A 13,119-nucleotide genomic window follows, 5' to 3' on the forward strand; every position below is an offset into this window, starting at 1 on the left:
GTTGCAATGCTGTCAGTGGGTGGGCAGGGGGCTTCACTGGGCTGTGTGCACTGTCTCTCTTGTTTGCTGTCTCTCAGGAACATTCAGTATAACGGTGCACTTACCTTTGTCCCTAGAAAGCGGAAAGTACTTCACATATTTTCTTCTAAACTGAATAACAATAGCATTGTTAAATAAACATGCTCCCACACCGTTTGAAATTGAAATGTTGTAGTCATGTACAACTGAAATCGATTTTTTATGATTTTCATTGATGAACCTGAGAGACAAAAGAGGAAGATCAAAAATGTGGTGTTAAAGGTTTAAAATATAAAACATTTGAAGTACTGTTAATTCTTAATATAAGCATCCCTCCTACTGCCAGGTATATGTGCTCTTTTTCACTGCTGATGCCAACCCCTGAGAGAGGACACACGGAAACAGCTCCTGCACCAACAGTGGAAGGGGGGGTAAATAAAACTTTCATACATCTCACTGTGTATTTACAATGTCCTTTTCTAAGCTGTAAACACAGCCTGCTTTTATTTCAGGAATATAATACAGGTACACAGCCACAGAAAAAATCTCAATATCACATAGTCCAGCTGCATGCTGAACAGCCATATGCTTGGGACTCCTCCTGTCCTTCCTTCAGTAGACTACACTTGGTCATGAGGAACTCTCGAGATGGTTTGGTAAGTGGCTTTGTAATACAAAATCATTAAGGTTGGAAAAAACCTCCAAGGTCATCTAAGTCCAACTGTCAACCCATCACCAATGTTGCCCACTAACCATGTCCCTCAGTGCCCCATCTATGTGTTTCTTGAACGCCTCCAGGGATGGTGACTCTACCTCTCCCCTGGGCAGCCTGTGTCAGCACCTCACCATTGTTTCAGAGAATATACATTTTTTTCTAAAATAATATCTATGTAGACCTTGCATTTTCAGTTTCAGAGTTCTGCCTTAACAAAGCAGTGTAAGAGGGTGCTTTGAAACGTATATTGATCACAGGAACCAACACATCCCAGTTTGGGTAATGTCTGGCTTCTCTGTGGATTTTACCATTGGGGGAGGTCCCAAAGCCCAGTGGCTCTGAGGAAGTGCTCATAACCGTGGGGAATTCCTGCCATGGAGATGTCTCAGATGCTATGCAGAACCACACAGTGCCTGTGCTCCACTCCTATAAATACAGCAGCGCGTGGCTCAGGTGAGTCATACCACTTTCTGCCTCATGCCCAATTAATTGCTCAGAGCTCGTGTACCGTTACATGACACGTTGCAGCCTGCAGGACTTGCTTTTGCCAGTCCTTGTGCAGCTCGTCACTTCTTGTGACAGAGGTGCAACCCTGTGGGGTGCCTGTGATGCTGTGGGACCAGGAGCCCCTGAACACTGCTGTATCTCACTGCCAGCTGTTGTCTGAGGGACTGGGACCTGCAGGGATGATTTCAAAGAAAGCAACGGAGCTGTCAGCATGCAGAGAGCTGCTCTTATGTGGAACTATTGGAAGGATTAGGGCCAGTGGTTTGTTGCGTTTGGCCTTTGTATGTCATGCAGTACTTTTGAAGTACAGTTTCTTACGGCAGAGAATCACAGAATCATTTGAGCTGGAAGGGACTTTTAAAGGTCCAACTGCCCTGCAATGAACAGGGTCATCCACAGCTCCATCAGGTTGCTCAGAGCCTGTTCTAGCCTGACCTTGAATGTCTCCAGGAGTGAGGCTTCCACCACATCTCTGGGCAACTTGTTCCAGCGCCTCTTATAAAAAACTTCTTCCTTATATCCAATTTAAATCTCTCTTCTTTTAGTTTGAGACCTTGTCCTACGAACTGTGTGAAGAGTCTGCCCTGTTCTTTCTTATACCCCCCCTTTAGATAATAAAAGGCTGCTATTAGTTCATCTCGGAACCTTCTCATCTCCAGCTCCTTCAGCTTGTCCTCACAGGGGAGGTGTTCCATCCCTCACATCATTTTTGTGGCCCTTCTCTGGATACACCCCAACAGGTCCACATCTCTCCTGTACTGAGGACTCCCCATCTGGACGCTATACTCCAGGTGAGGTCTCACCAGCGCAGGACAGAGAGGCAGGATCACCTCCCTCAACCTGCTGACCACGCTTCTTTTGATTGCAGCCCTTTTAAAAAGAGTGGAAATTTTACTCCTCCGCTTTTCCAGCGAGTGGCACCGCTGTCAAACCTCGGGGGCCGGCTGTGCGGGGCGGTGCGGGGCTCCCAGCCGTGCCACTGCCGCCCCCTCCCGGTCGGGCCAAGCGCAGCTGTGCTCGGGACGCCCGGTGCCGGGCTCGGAGCCGCTCGATAGGGTCGGGGCGTAGCGGCACGCGTGACAAAGTGCCCGCCGCGGGGCCGAGCGGCGGTGCGGGTTCTGCTGGTTAAAGGAATTAAACCAACCGTATTGTAAAGGCAGAGAGGACGGTGAGAGCTCTCCGCGGGAGCCGTGCGGGAGGAGGCACGGCCGCGGCCGGAGAGAGGCGGCCGGGTCCGTCCCGTTCCCGCAGGTGCCGGAGACCCGCGGGCTGCACGTCGCGGCCCGGCCAGCAGGAGGAAGGAAGAGGAAGTGCGAGCGGCGCCGGCGGGGGACCGCGGGTCCGGGGCCGCGGGATGGGATAGCGCCGCTCGCCGCGCTCCGAGACGCCGGGGAAGGGGACACGGCGGCGGCTGGATCCGCTCGGCGGCGGCGGCGCGCTGCGGGCACAGGGCCGCCCGGTGCAGGAGGTAAGCGGGCGAGCTCGGGGCTGCGGCGGCGGCTAGCGACGGGACGGGGCGGGGAGAGGCGGGCGGCGAGCCCCGCACCTGCCCGCAGCGGAGTGGGCACGGCGCCCGGCGGCCGTCGCCGCGAAGAAGAGGAAGCGCAGCCCGCCGGTGTCGGAGCGGCGCGGCCTCGGCCGGCGGGCGGGGAGCAGCCCGGCCCGCCCGAGAGCCCCGCCCGCCGTCCTGCCCTGCCCTCACCGCCGCGGGCCGCCCCCGGCGTTCGGAAGCCGGCAGCGCGGGGCGGCGGGGTGAGTGGCGAGCGCGGGAGGCGGCCGGAGGAGCCCGGCAGCAAGTGCGTGCCGCGGGAGGGGGGTCGGGGCGGTACGCGGCGGGGCAGCGCCTCCTCCGCCGCCTCCTCCGCCGCTCGGCTCCGGGGAGCGCTGGGGCCGCTGTTGCGAAGTTGTGATCCCGGCGGTAGCGGTGATGGATCCCGCGGGTTTCGGGCTGTGCAGCCCGGTAGGGTGGGTGGGTGTCGAGTCCCGAAGGCTGTGAGCGTTCCTGGCTCGGAGCCTTCGCAAAGTTTATTTTGAATATCTTTTCCTTGCAGAACTGAGACAACTGTCCGGCTCTCCCCTGAGAATGATACAAAGTAAATATAGGAGTTCCTGAGAAATAACAGTGAGTATATTTCGAATCAGTGCTGTTTTGCTGTTAACTTCATAGCAGTAGCCCATAACCTGCCGGTGCTCGGGGTGTGAGTGCCAACGGTAATAAGAGCGCAGGAAGCCCGGCGCGTGTTAATTGCCTCGGTATAAACATGGTTGCCTGTAGGCTGCGTGTCGTGATACACCATTCACAGTGCAGTTTCAGGATGGGGATGTTTTTAGATACATTCGTAAGCAAGTGGATTCTCTGTGGCTGTGTCCTCAGCTGCCTGATCGCCCCCTGTTACAATATTTATCTTTGGTGGAGAGGGGAAATGAACTGCACAGAGCTCAGCGCTGCTCTATGAGGACGTGGTTTCCTTCTCTTCCTCCGAGCTGCTCTCCTCCTTCCCCAAAGGCACAGACACGCGTGCCGTGCCGCCTCAGCTTCATTATGTAACTGTGTGGGCATTTATGGATCTGTCACCGTTCGTGTCCCTTCCATCCTCTGTGCCGTTCCTGCCTGACTGAGGGAGTTTGTGGAATATTGCACAGGAAAGGAGAGGGAAAAAAAAAAAAAAAAAAAAAAAAAAAAAGGTTTAATTTTAATGCAGTTCCTTCAGTTAGAGCGGCAGGTTTTCTTCCTTGCTTTGAAGGTCGTCTCTCCTTAATTACCCCTTCCCCCTCCTTTTCTGAAGCTGTGTAAGTAGGTGGTAGGCAGCTAATCTGATGGCCGGCACCCAGAGAAGGAGGAGGAAGAGCAGCCGTGGCTGCTGGCTGGCAAAAGTCCCTCTTGTGTGCTGTCAGAAAAATACCATAACACACATTTCACAGAGCTCTTAGAAGCGCTGCAGCAACTTTAACAACTCACCATTCAGAAAACAGATTCATGCTAAAGCATGAAGCGTAACAGGTGTTGGAGATGCTGCTGTCAGCGTGGTCTTTGGGTTCCTGTGTGTGGATGGGACATTTGGAGATGTACCTGGTGGGCAAGTGCTCCTGCTGGGGAGGCTGCAGGAGACAAGTTGGTTTGCTTTTGTCTCTTTTGTAATCTGTTTGAAAGTCGCTATGCTCTCTTGTCTAGCTTGCAGCTTAGGTGTGTCATTGTCTGAGTGTTGTATAAAGAACAGGAGAAAAAAATGAGGAGGTTTATATCCTTATCGTTCTACTTTTTTTTATTATTATTATTATTTTTCCCCTAATGTTCTGCACATGCCAAGAAAAAGTTTATAGGTATACAATTCAAATGGATTTTGAGTGGACAGGAAAAAATGTTCTTACATACTTATTCTGGAGCAGTCTTGTGGAAGTATCTGCAGTTCAGTAGTTGTGATTATATAAAGAAGTACCCTGAAAAGACTTTGTAATGCCACATAGCTTCTACGTGAAGGTGTAACTGTTGCTGAACCGCTGCTGTGTGCAGGGCACTTCCTGACAGAGAACCATGCTGCTGCAAATTGCAGATGGAGAAACGCCGTGCTCCGCCCTTCCTTCCGCCCTTTGTTTTTTTCCTCACAGGAGCCTCTTTGATTTTGAGTTTTGGGCCCACAGGCTTCTTTTGCACAGGTGTCCAGCCTGTAAAGTGAAGTTGGACTGTGATCTGTTTTCCATCTTGATACAGAGGCAGCTGGGTTCTCTCGTGCACAAGATGTGTGGCTTTCTTCTTTCGGTGCCACAGACAGATGTGTTCAGTGGCGGATTGAGAGGTGTGATGTCTGTAGATGTGGCTGGAACAAGGAAAATGTTTTCACAGAGTTGTGCCAGTACACCTGCGTGATGACATGCGCTACATCCCGGTCCGTTGTCAGGCTTCTTTGGAATAGCTTGCCAACCACAACTTTTCTAATTCTCTGACTTTCAAACAACGATGTGCATAGGATTTAGGTGAGGCCGTCGATTTTCCTCTTTGTTTGTGCCTTTACTGTCGCTTGGTTGTTGATTTTTCTAGAAGTAAATCATCTTCTGTAAAGTTTGCTACGTGTTGGGCTGTGGTGTAGATGTACAGCATCTCATTCTAAAAAATGCTTGTAGAAGATGCTGGGAATTTAGGTATCTTGGAGACTACAAAACATTGTGTACCCATAGAGCTGGCAGAAGTAACGCTATCCCTAGTGGTTTATTCCCTGCATAGCCATGCTGAGGTCCAGGCTTTCTTCTCTGCTGCATCCCTGCACTGCTGTGGAGTTGCAGTGCTGAGGGAATAAGGCTTCCCTCCCTGCCCTGCTATTATCCTATATAAAAGGAGATTTTGCAAAGATGCTTTCTGATTATGAAGTCACTGTTGTTTGATCACTTGTGACTTGGAAACAGAGCACGACTGGTAACTGACTTTCTAACAGCCATCAGACCAACGCTCAGTGTGTTTTTAAATATCTCCCTGCTTTGAATGAGATTTTCTGAAAAAAGATTCTTGCATTTGTGGCAGCAGGAATGGTGCCAAGTACACGTTGTTAAATTTGTGTCGATTTAACAGCACAACTGTTTAAAGGATTTCAGATTACTTTCCTTCTATTGGAGTCAAACACTTTTTTCCACCCCCCCCTTTTTTTTTTTTTTTTTTTTTTTTTTCAAATATAATACTGGAAAAGGAGAGAGATGCTGAAATCGATGGGCAGAAGCCAGCAAGTTGGCAAGCACTTGATAGCAGGGATCATCAGAGGTGATAATGCATGTGATACTTCGCACAAAAGAGGCCCTATACTGAGGTGTCAGAAATTTACATTTAAGAGAAGAATGGAAGAATTGCAAAATCATGGAGCTGTCTTTCAGTCCACATTTTTGCATCGGGATATTTGCAATGGTTTGGTTTTGTGGTGTCACTTTTCATTATTGCAACCATTTCAAGACATAGAGATAGACTGAAGGCTACCTGACATCTTTTCTGCTAGTTTCCTCCTTTTCCTGGTCACTTACCATCTAAGAGGGAGTCAGTGAGAAGTATATGCCCCAGGGGATGGCTAACTGGTTGTCTTTCATCTCCATTTACCCCTGATAGAGGTAAACTCTGCTGGTAGCACGATCTCAGCCTGGTCCCATATATGTAGCACCCATCAGTAAGCCACTCATGTTTCCAGTTGCTGAGTAGGTTGGTTTGTAAAGGATGTGCTTGTGGTTAAGAGCAAGGTGAGCAGTGATTCACGTGGTGCTTGTTTGCAAACTCTTGGAAAAGCGTCAGTACATTTCTCCTCGTGTGGTTTTCCACTGTGAGGCTTTGGGTCTGACCATGCTGAAGTTGTTTCCAGTGGCTGCTGGGAGGGGAGGTTGGCTGTGGAGGACAGGACTGGACAAGCTATTCCTCTGTTCAGGAATAAACCACTCTGTGAAGTGGCTGAAGCCATGACTGTTGGGGGTAACCCTAGAAAGGTGTTGTAGCTTGTGTGCAAGTGAGCCTACTTTGGTACGTTTCTAGTGAGCAGCCTTTGGAGTTCCTTAATGAACTGAGTATACTACTTGGAGACCTAATGCAAACATGGCAGCTGACCCATCCTTACTGCTTTTGAGGACATAGGCCTGCTTTGCTTACTGCTGTTGCTGCTGTGCCCCATTTGCAGTGAAAATAGAGCTGCAAAGCTCCACAGGAGCCAGAACAAGGTGGGGGTGGGAACCAGCAGTGAGTGCTGAGGGCAGAGATTGCTTCTTTCAGGTTGAGAGAAGTTTATCTGAAGTGTTTGTGAAATGGCATATTCAGTAAAGCGGCTAAGAGGGAGGAAAAAAAAATGTTTCCAAACAGGCCTATTACAGCATAATAGCTGGGCCCTTATTATACATGTTTTTTGGACTTTTGTTTCTGCTTTTCTTCTGGTTTTGTTTGATTGTTTTATTAATATTTCTCCTCATCGCTTCTTACTGCGGATTTCCCACGCCTGTTGTGATTCTTCATTCTTCTGTCTTTGACATATTTATTTACATATTTATTTATTTATCCTTGTTTGCTAGTTTCACCAACTCTGCCCTGTCCTTAAATTCTTCCCAGACTTCCCATTGTTTATTCCTCATTTAATTCAAGATTACAAGATTTGCATAACTGTGGACTGCAGTGTCTGTCACCTCCTATGTTCTTACTGAGCTGGAAGTGTTTATTGTCTAGTCCTAGTTTATGGAGACATGCAAAGTGTAAAGCTGTCTGAAATATCGTGTTATCAGTAACTGAGTAATTTTTTAGTAGCAACATGAATACTATATGATGAAATCCAGCTTTTTTTTTTTTTCTTTGTTGTGTTTTCTCCAACTGAAAGGGAGAATGGGTCGCTGCTTTCAAGAGAACTTCAGATTCTAGAGATGTGATGATTTTAAACTCCCATTCTTTAACAGAGCAGGAAATGCTTGCTTGAAGCTACTCTGAGAGCTTTTTGCAAAACAGAGCCTCTGTGAGTATGAACAAAATGGTCCATATGGACCTTTTTTCCTTAATGTATGAAACTGACAACTTGTAGATCAAGCACATTCAACATTTTGACATTAGACAAAAGGAGGGAACCTCAGCGTATGTCAGCAGGCTCAAATAATGAATGCTGTCAGCTTTTCAGCCTTCCTTCTTCAGATGAAATTTTAGGTATGGTTCCTGGGTCTAGATGCTTCATGCTGTTAAAAGGGGGTTTTCTTACTGCTTGTTGTCAGCCTGATGGTAAGAAAGGAAAGAGCTGGAGCTCCTAACTTATTCCATTAGAAACTTACAAAAAATTGAGACCATATGACCATACTGAGACTTGCTGAAAGTAAAATGTATGTTTTGTGTACTTATTTGCTGTCTGTATCTGTTTCTTCTGATGTTAACACTATCTTCTACATAGTAACAGAAGATGCCTAAATGTTATGAAAGTTGGAGAATGGTTGTGGGTTTTTGTTTGTTTTTTACATGATTTAGCTGAAAGAATTTTTGCTGTGTTTTAGAGTGATTGGAAAAAGAACTGGAATCTGGATGGCTTGACCCTCTCTTCCATGGATATAGAACTATCTTAGCTTGCTATATATTCTTAGAACATGCATGAATTTTGTTGCTTGGATTGGTAGTCAGTCAAAATAAGACTTACCTGTCCTCTTTCTCTTCAGCCAACTTACACACATTGTGTTGAAGTGTCCAGAAGAGGTGTTAGGGCTCCATGAGTCTTAGCTTAAATGCTTCCCATGAAGCATCCAAGCTTTTGTCTGGCTAGACTGACCATCTACTGGACAAGCTGTTGTCTCTCACTGGATTGATGGCAGTGGGGGTGATTTTCAAATGCTGCTTCATATTTTAACAGACGGACTGATCTGTTGAGGTTGAGCAATGAGGAATTTATAAACATTCACATAATACCCTCTGGCCAGACAATGCACTTGATTTGCACATTTCTTCCCTAATAATAAGGAGAAAAATATGCTTATGACACAGGTTGGTTATAATACATTTTTTACTGTTAGTGCCAATGCTTATATTTGTTGCATTCCAGTACAGTCTTTTTCATTTCTTTGCTTTCTGGAATACAATTGCACATTAGTTTTCATAGCAACAGTCGTGGCTTCAGCTGGAAATTGAAACCTGATAAATGCTGGCTCAGTGCATGGGCTGTTGGATAAACTCTTTCACTAATTCTGAGCCAAACCAACTTTAAAAAAAAAAAAAAAAAAAAAAAAAAAAAGCAAAACTTCCCCAAACATAAGTACTGGTCTTTACATTTTGGAAAGGATGTTCCATTTGGTTGCTGGGATTTTAAAATGCTGGAATACTAGCCTTTTTTTTTTTTTTTTTTTTTTCCTCCTCCCTTCAAGTTTTCTACTTTCTGTTTCCCTCCTTCAAGCACCAGGGCACTCAGCTGACGAAGCTGTGCCCCTTGTGGTTCAAGTGTATTCCTGGTATCAAACATTTTCACCCCACCTCCCTCATTGCATGTGCTCTGGCGTCCCTTCTGAGAACCAAGCCCACAAAATTCAGATCTAGATGTGGGGTCCAAGTCTGATCTCTATGTAATGTAGGTCTGTAATCTCTTATCTTGTAGATTTGAATACAAGTTTCTCGTTGTGTTTAATCTTCTTTTTCAGGTGGGGGGGAAAAAAAGGCAGAAAGTTGGGACAAATGAGAGCTTTCATTGGTCAGTGTAAGACTGAGCATTTGGTGGTGGTTCTTAACTACTCAGGAGAGGTTTGTGAAAGGGGAAAAAAGATCCAACCAATTAAAGAGCCTAACAGACTGAAAGAAAATAAAATGTAAGCTCTTTCCCACTTTGGGCCACTTAATGCAATTTTAACCATATCTGTGGCAGGCAATTAATGATTTAACAGCTGATGCCAGGTCTAGAAATGGAGGAATGGTATAAGAAAAACAGCCTACATCTTGAAGAAAAAATACCACAGTGGTTTGTTTAAAATTGTAGCTTGTGTTAGAAGTAGGTCAGACCTTTTTGTGCGGTCTTTTTGAAAAGACTAATTTTCATATTTTGAAGTTCAAGTGAAATTTTTACAGACTTGCATTTGTGGAAAGCAGCATATCAAATTTGGAAGGGAAGAATTATATCTTCTGCTCTGTGCTGGTCTGAGCCCATCTCTCTGTTCTGGCTTTTTTTTGTTTGACATAGTTGGACCTGACTTACTGAATCTTCTGCCTCCATTTAAAACACTGTGTAAAATATCACTTTACATTTCTTGATTTTCCTTTAGGAAGTAACACAGACATGACTATATAATAAACTTCTATAATAGCAGTGACCTGGGCTTTTATTTCCTGAAAGTCAGCTGTTTTTTTTCTTCAGCTTCCGTAGGAATATAGCTTGTTGGAAATGCATGTGTTTGTTTTTGTGCCCAACACAGTGTTGGGGTGGTAGTTCTCAAAGGCAGAGATTTTGAAGACTCCATTCCCCGCAGCTGTGAATGAGTCAGAAAACATATTATGGTAAAGAGGATTTGTGTGGAGAAAAAAGAGAAGAAAATAATCTACATAATTTTAAATCCAAGTTGGAAGTTCAAGTTCTATTTTAAAACAAACACACAAATAAAATGGTCCAGGGCTGTTTGCAGTGGAATTGTAAATTGGTTTCCTGGTCCATATGCCAGAGGGATCAAAGCCTCCACAGTTCAATGGTGGTAGTGCATGAATTCTAATTAAAGTGATGTGTTTTAGGATATTTTTTTTTCTTCTGTTCCAAACTTAATGATTTTATAAACATTTCACTCTAGAAATAGCGTGGCTTTTTGACTATGAATTAATTTAATCTGTAATTAACAGTATACAAAGGTTGAAAAAAGGCCTTGTGCTGGCCTATGGGCTGTTTTTCTGTAATTGAAAGTATGATGACAAAACAGAGAAGAAAAAGAGGAGAGCAATAGACAAGCTTCCTTCACCTTCATCGGTAAATAGAGAACACCAAACTAGACTAGAAAATCGGACCTAAATCAGCCTGCAGATCCTTTGTTTCCAACTAATTGTTCTGGCTGTGTTCACTGGTCCCAATAAGCTTGCCTAAGGGGATAAGCCTTGCTTTCCTGTCTCGAGGCTTTTCTTTCTTGATCTATTGAAATTCAGAGGAGGGCCCCCTTTAGAGAATGTCCTGTCTGTAACAAAGGGGCTCCAGCTGTGGCCATGTGGATTGAAAAGGGAGGTAGCCTCCCAGGCAAGTGATTTGGTGTAATTTAGGAAACTGATGTTCAACCTTGTTTAGAGATTGGAAGACCAACTCAGAGCAGTTTTCAGGCTGTTAATGTCCCAGGCCTGAATTCAGGAGGTGCTTGTAGCCTGGTCGTGTCCAGTGCATTGTGCTACAGATTTAACGTCTGCAATACAGAATTGTAATTAACTGCATTATTAGTGTTAGCCAAAGGGAAAGAAAATTGTGTGTTCTAAGCATCCTAATCCAAGTGTATTGCCATTCCACACGCATACTGAATGAGATGGAAGGCATTACTTTCAAGATAATTCTTGGGAGAAAAGTACCATTTAACACATCCAGATTAAATTTTTTGTCTTGACAGAAATATTACTGTTGAAAAAGAATTATCAGTTTTAATTCTATTATGAGAGCTGTGACAAGATCTTATAATCAATAGTAGTCATTAATGGCAACAAATGCATCTAATGAGGTCAGTGTGGCTTCTTGATCCTTGTCAATTTCATGGGGAAGTTAAGTGGGAACAAGGCATGGGCACGTTCTCTGCTGATAGCCTGAATCAGTTAGAAAACCTGCAGACTTTTTGACAAAGTTCAATTAAATATTCAAGGAGAGATAATAGGTAGAATCTAGACACTGTGGGATATATTTGCAAGCTATTTACTGAATTAAAGAAGGCAATTTGCCTTTCCCAGGGAAACCACAGACCGTATGCACCTGCAGTGGGAACTCTTCTTTTCTCCTACTTTCCAGACTGTGATCCGAAGTTACTTTCGTAGCTGTGGTGCTTCAGTGAGCTGCTCCAGCCTAACTGAGCAGTTTGCTTCCACTTGTATCTGAAAATAATACATTGTTAAAGGTCTTCTCTGTTCCATCTACTGAGAGGTGGTAGAAGAAACTCATGGAAGGTATGGGCAGCTCATTTAGGTCAAAGTGTCCACAGTTTGTACTGATTAAATCTCTGTGTTAAGTGTAAGTAAAAATTCTGGAACTCTTCTAGTAGATGCTGTAGGCAAAGAGAAGAGTGGTTCAGTTCAGCTGGGGATGCCTGCTGGTTTGTGCTCAGTTTTTAATCTTGTGCTGACATCAAGCCTCACGGACATGAAGTCAAAGAAAAAAGGACTTTCTGGAAAGTACAGATGTGAATGAAGTTAGGTAAAGTGCTAATGAACCCCTCGTAGATCAGCCTCTTGAAGGACCATACCAAGGGACCTCCTGGAACTGTCTGGACTTTACAAGGGGCAGGCACCATTGGCTCTGTCCTTACTGAGAAGGAGCTGTTCTTTCCAGCAACCCTGTGGGCAACTGCACTGTCTTGTGGTCAGTGTTCTCTGTGTGTTACTAAAGGTTGTCTACAGGCAAAAATAACGAAATAGCAGTGTGATTTAATTGAAAAAATGTTCTTTCCGCTTTCCATAATTTTCTGGTTTGTTTTCATAGTGATTTCATGTCTGGATATCTAAACTTCAAACTAAGTAATTATTTTGCAGAAGAAGAACTTAATCTGCAGCTCTTTGCTGGCTTCATAGAGAAAGCTGTTCAGGGAGTTTTGTTGGGCTCACATGATGAAAGCTGGTAGTATTGTACCATAATTTTTCTAATAAAAATGCTAACCTAATAATCCTGAATTGTTGGCATGACTCAATTTCTTCTGAGGAAAAATCCATTCAATCCAGTGGATGATTGAGCTTGGCCTCTTGAGGAGGGAGGAAAAATTATCTCAGATACACAGTGCAGTAAGTGTTGGCTTTTCAGTTGTGAGTGGTGCGTGCCTCACTGTGTAGGAAACGGGGCTGTGCATTCACACCTCAGCACTTAAGTGTTAAATGAAGATATGAGTTCAGGGAAGGGAGGATGCCTTCCTTGACGTTTATGAGATGTTGATGCTTGTCATTAAAATATCCACAGAAATACTTTTTCCTTTACGTGGTCTGGCCTTCAGCCACATCGAATCTCGTGGAGGAATTCAAGAAATCAATAGCAATTGGTGTCTTGCATTGCACAGCCATCAGAAGAAGGGCAAGGCTGTACTGGGAAGAACCAGCAGAAGTCATTGCATTTGGCCTCACTTTAGTTTCTGCAGTAATAGGGCAGAGTTGCTGGCTATTTGACCTATGTGAGCGTATGCATTTCATAGTATAATGGCTTTTCCTTCTTCACCACAGAGCATTTCTGTGTAGGTAAGAGGAGCAGGTCCTCACTGCTAGTGAGTGC

The 13,119-nt window shown here is 45.0% G+C and overlaps 1 protein-coding gene across 4 annotated transcripts in view; it reads left to right on the forward strand.

The window, feature by feature from the left end:
• Positions 1–2,296: 2,296 nt before the first annotated feature.
• The window catches only part of ELMO1 (engulfment and cell motility 1), a 291,425-nt gene continuing 280,602 nt past the window's right edge, over positions 2,297–13,119 (forward strand). The window contains exons 1-2 of one of the 4 annotated variants that reach the window (XM_085226590.1): positions 2,297–2,708; positions 3,292–3,362. The gene's annotated coding sequence lies outside the window, so the exon portion shown is untranslated. Of the gene's footprint in view, positions 2,709–2,943; positions 3,037–3,142; positions 3,210–3,291; positions 3,363–13,119 lie in introns of those variants that run through there. The other 3 variants (XM_085226589.1, XM_085226588.1, XM_010713028.4) reach the window with 3 other exon arrangements.

This window comes from Meleagris gallopavo, chromosome 6 (genome assembly GCF_905368555.1).
Source record: "Meleagris gallopavo chromosome 6, MGAL_WU_HG_1.1, whole genome shotgun sequence".
NCBI lineage: Eukaryota > Metazoa > Chordata > Aves > Galliformes > Phasianidae > Meleagris > Meleagris gallopavo.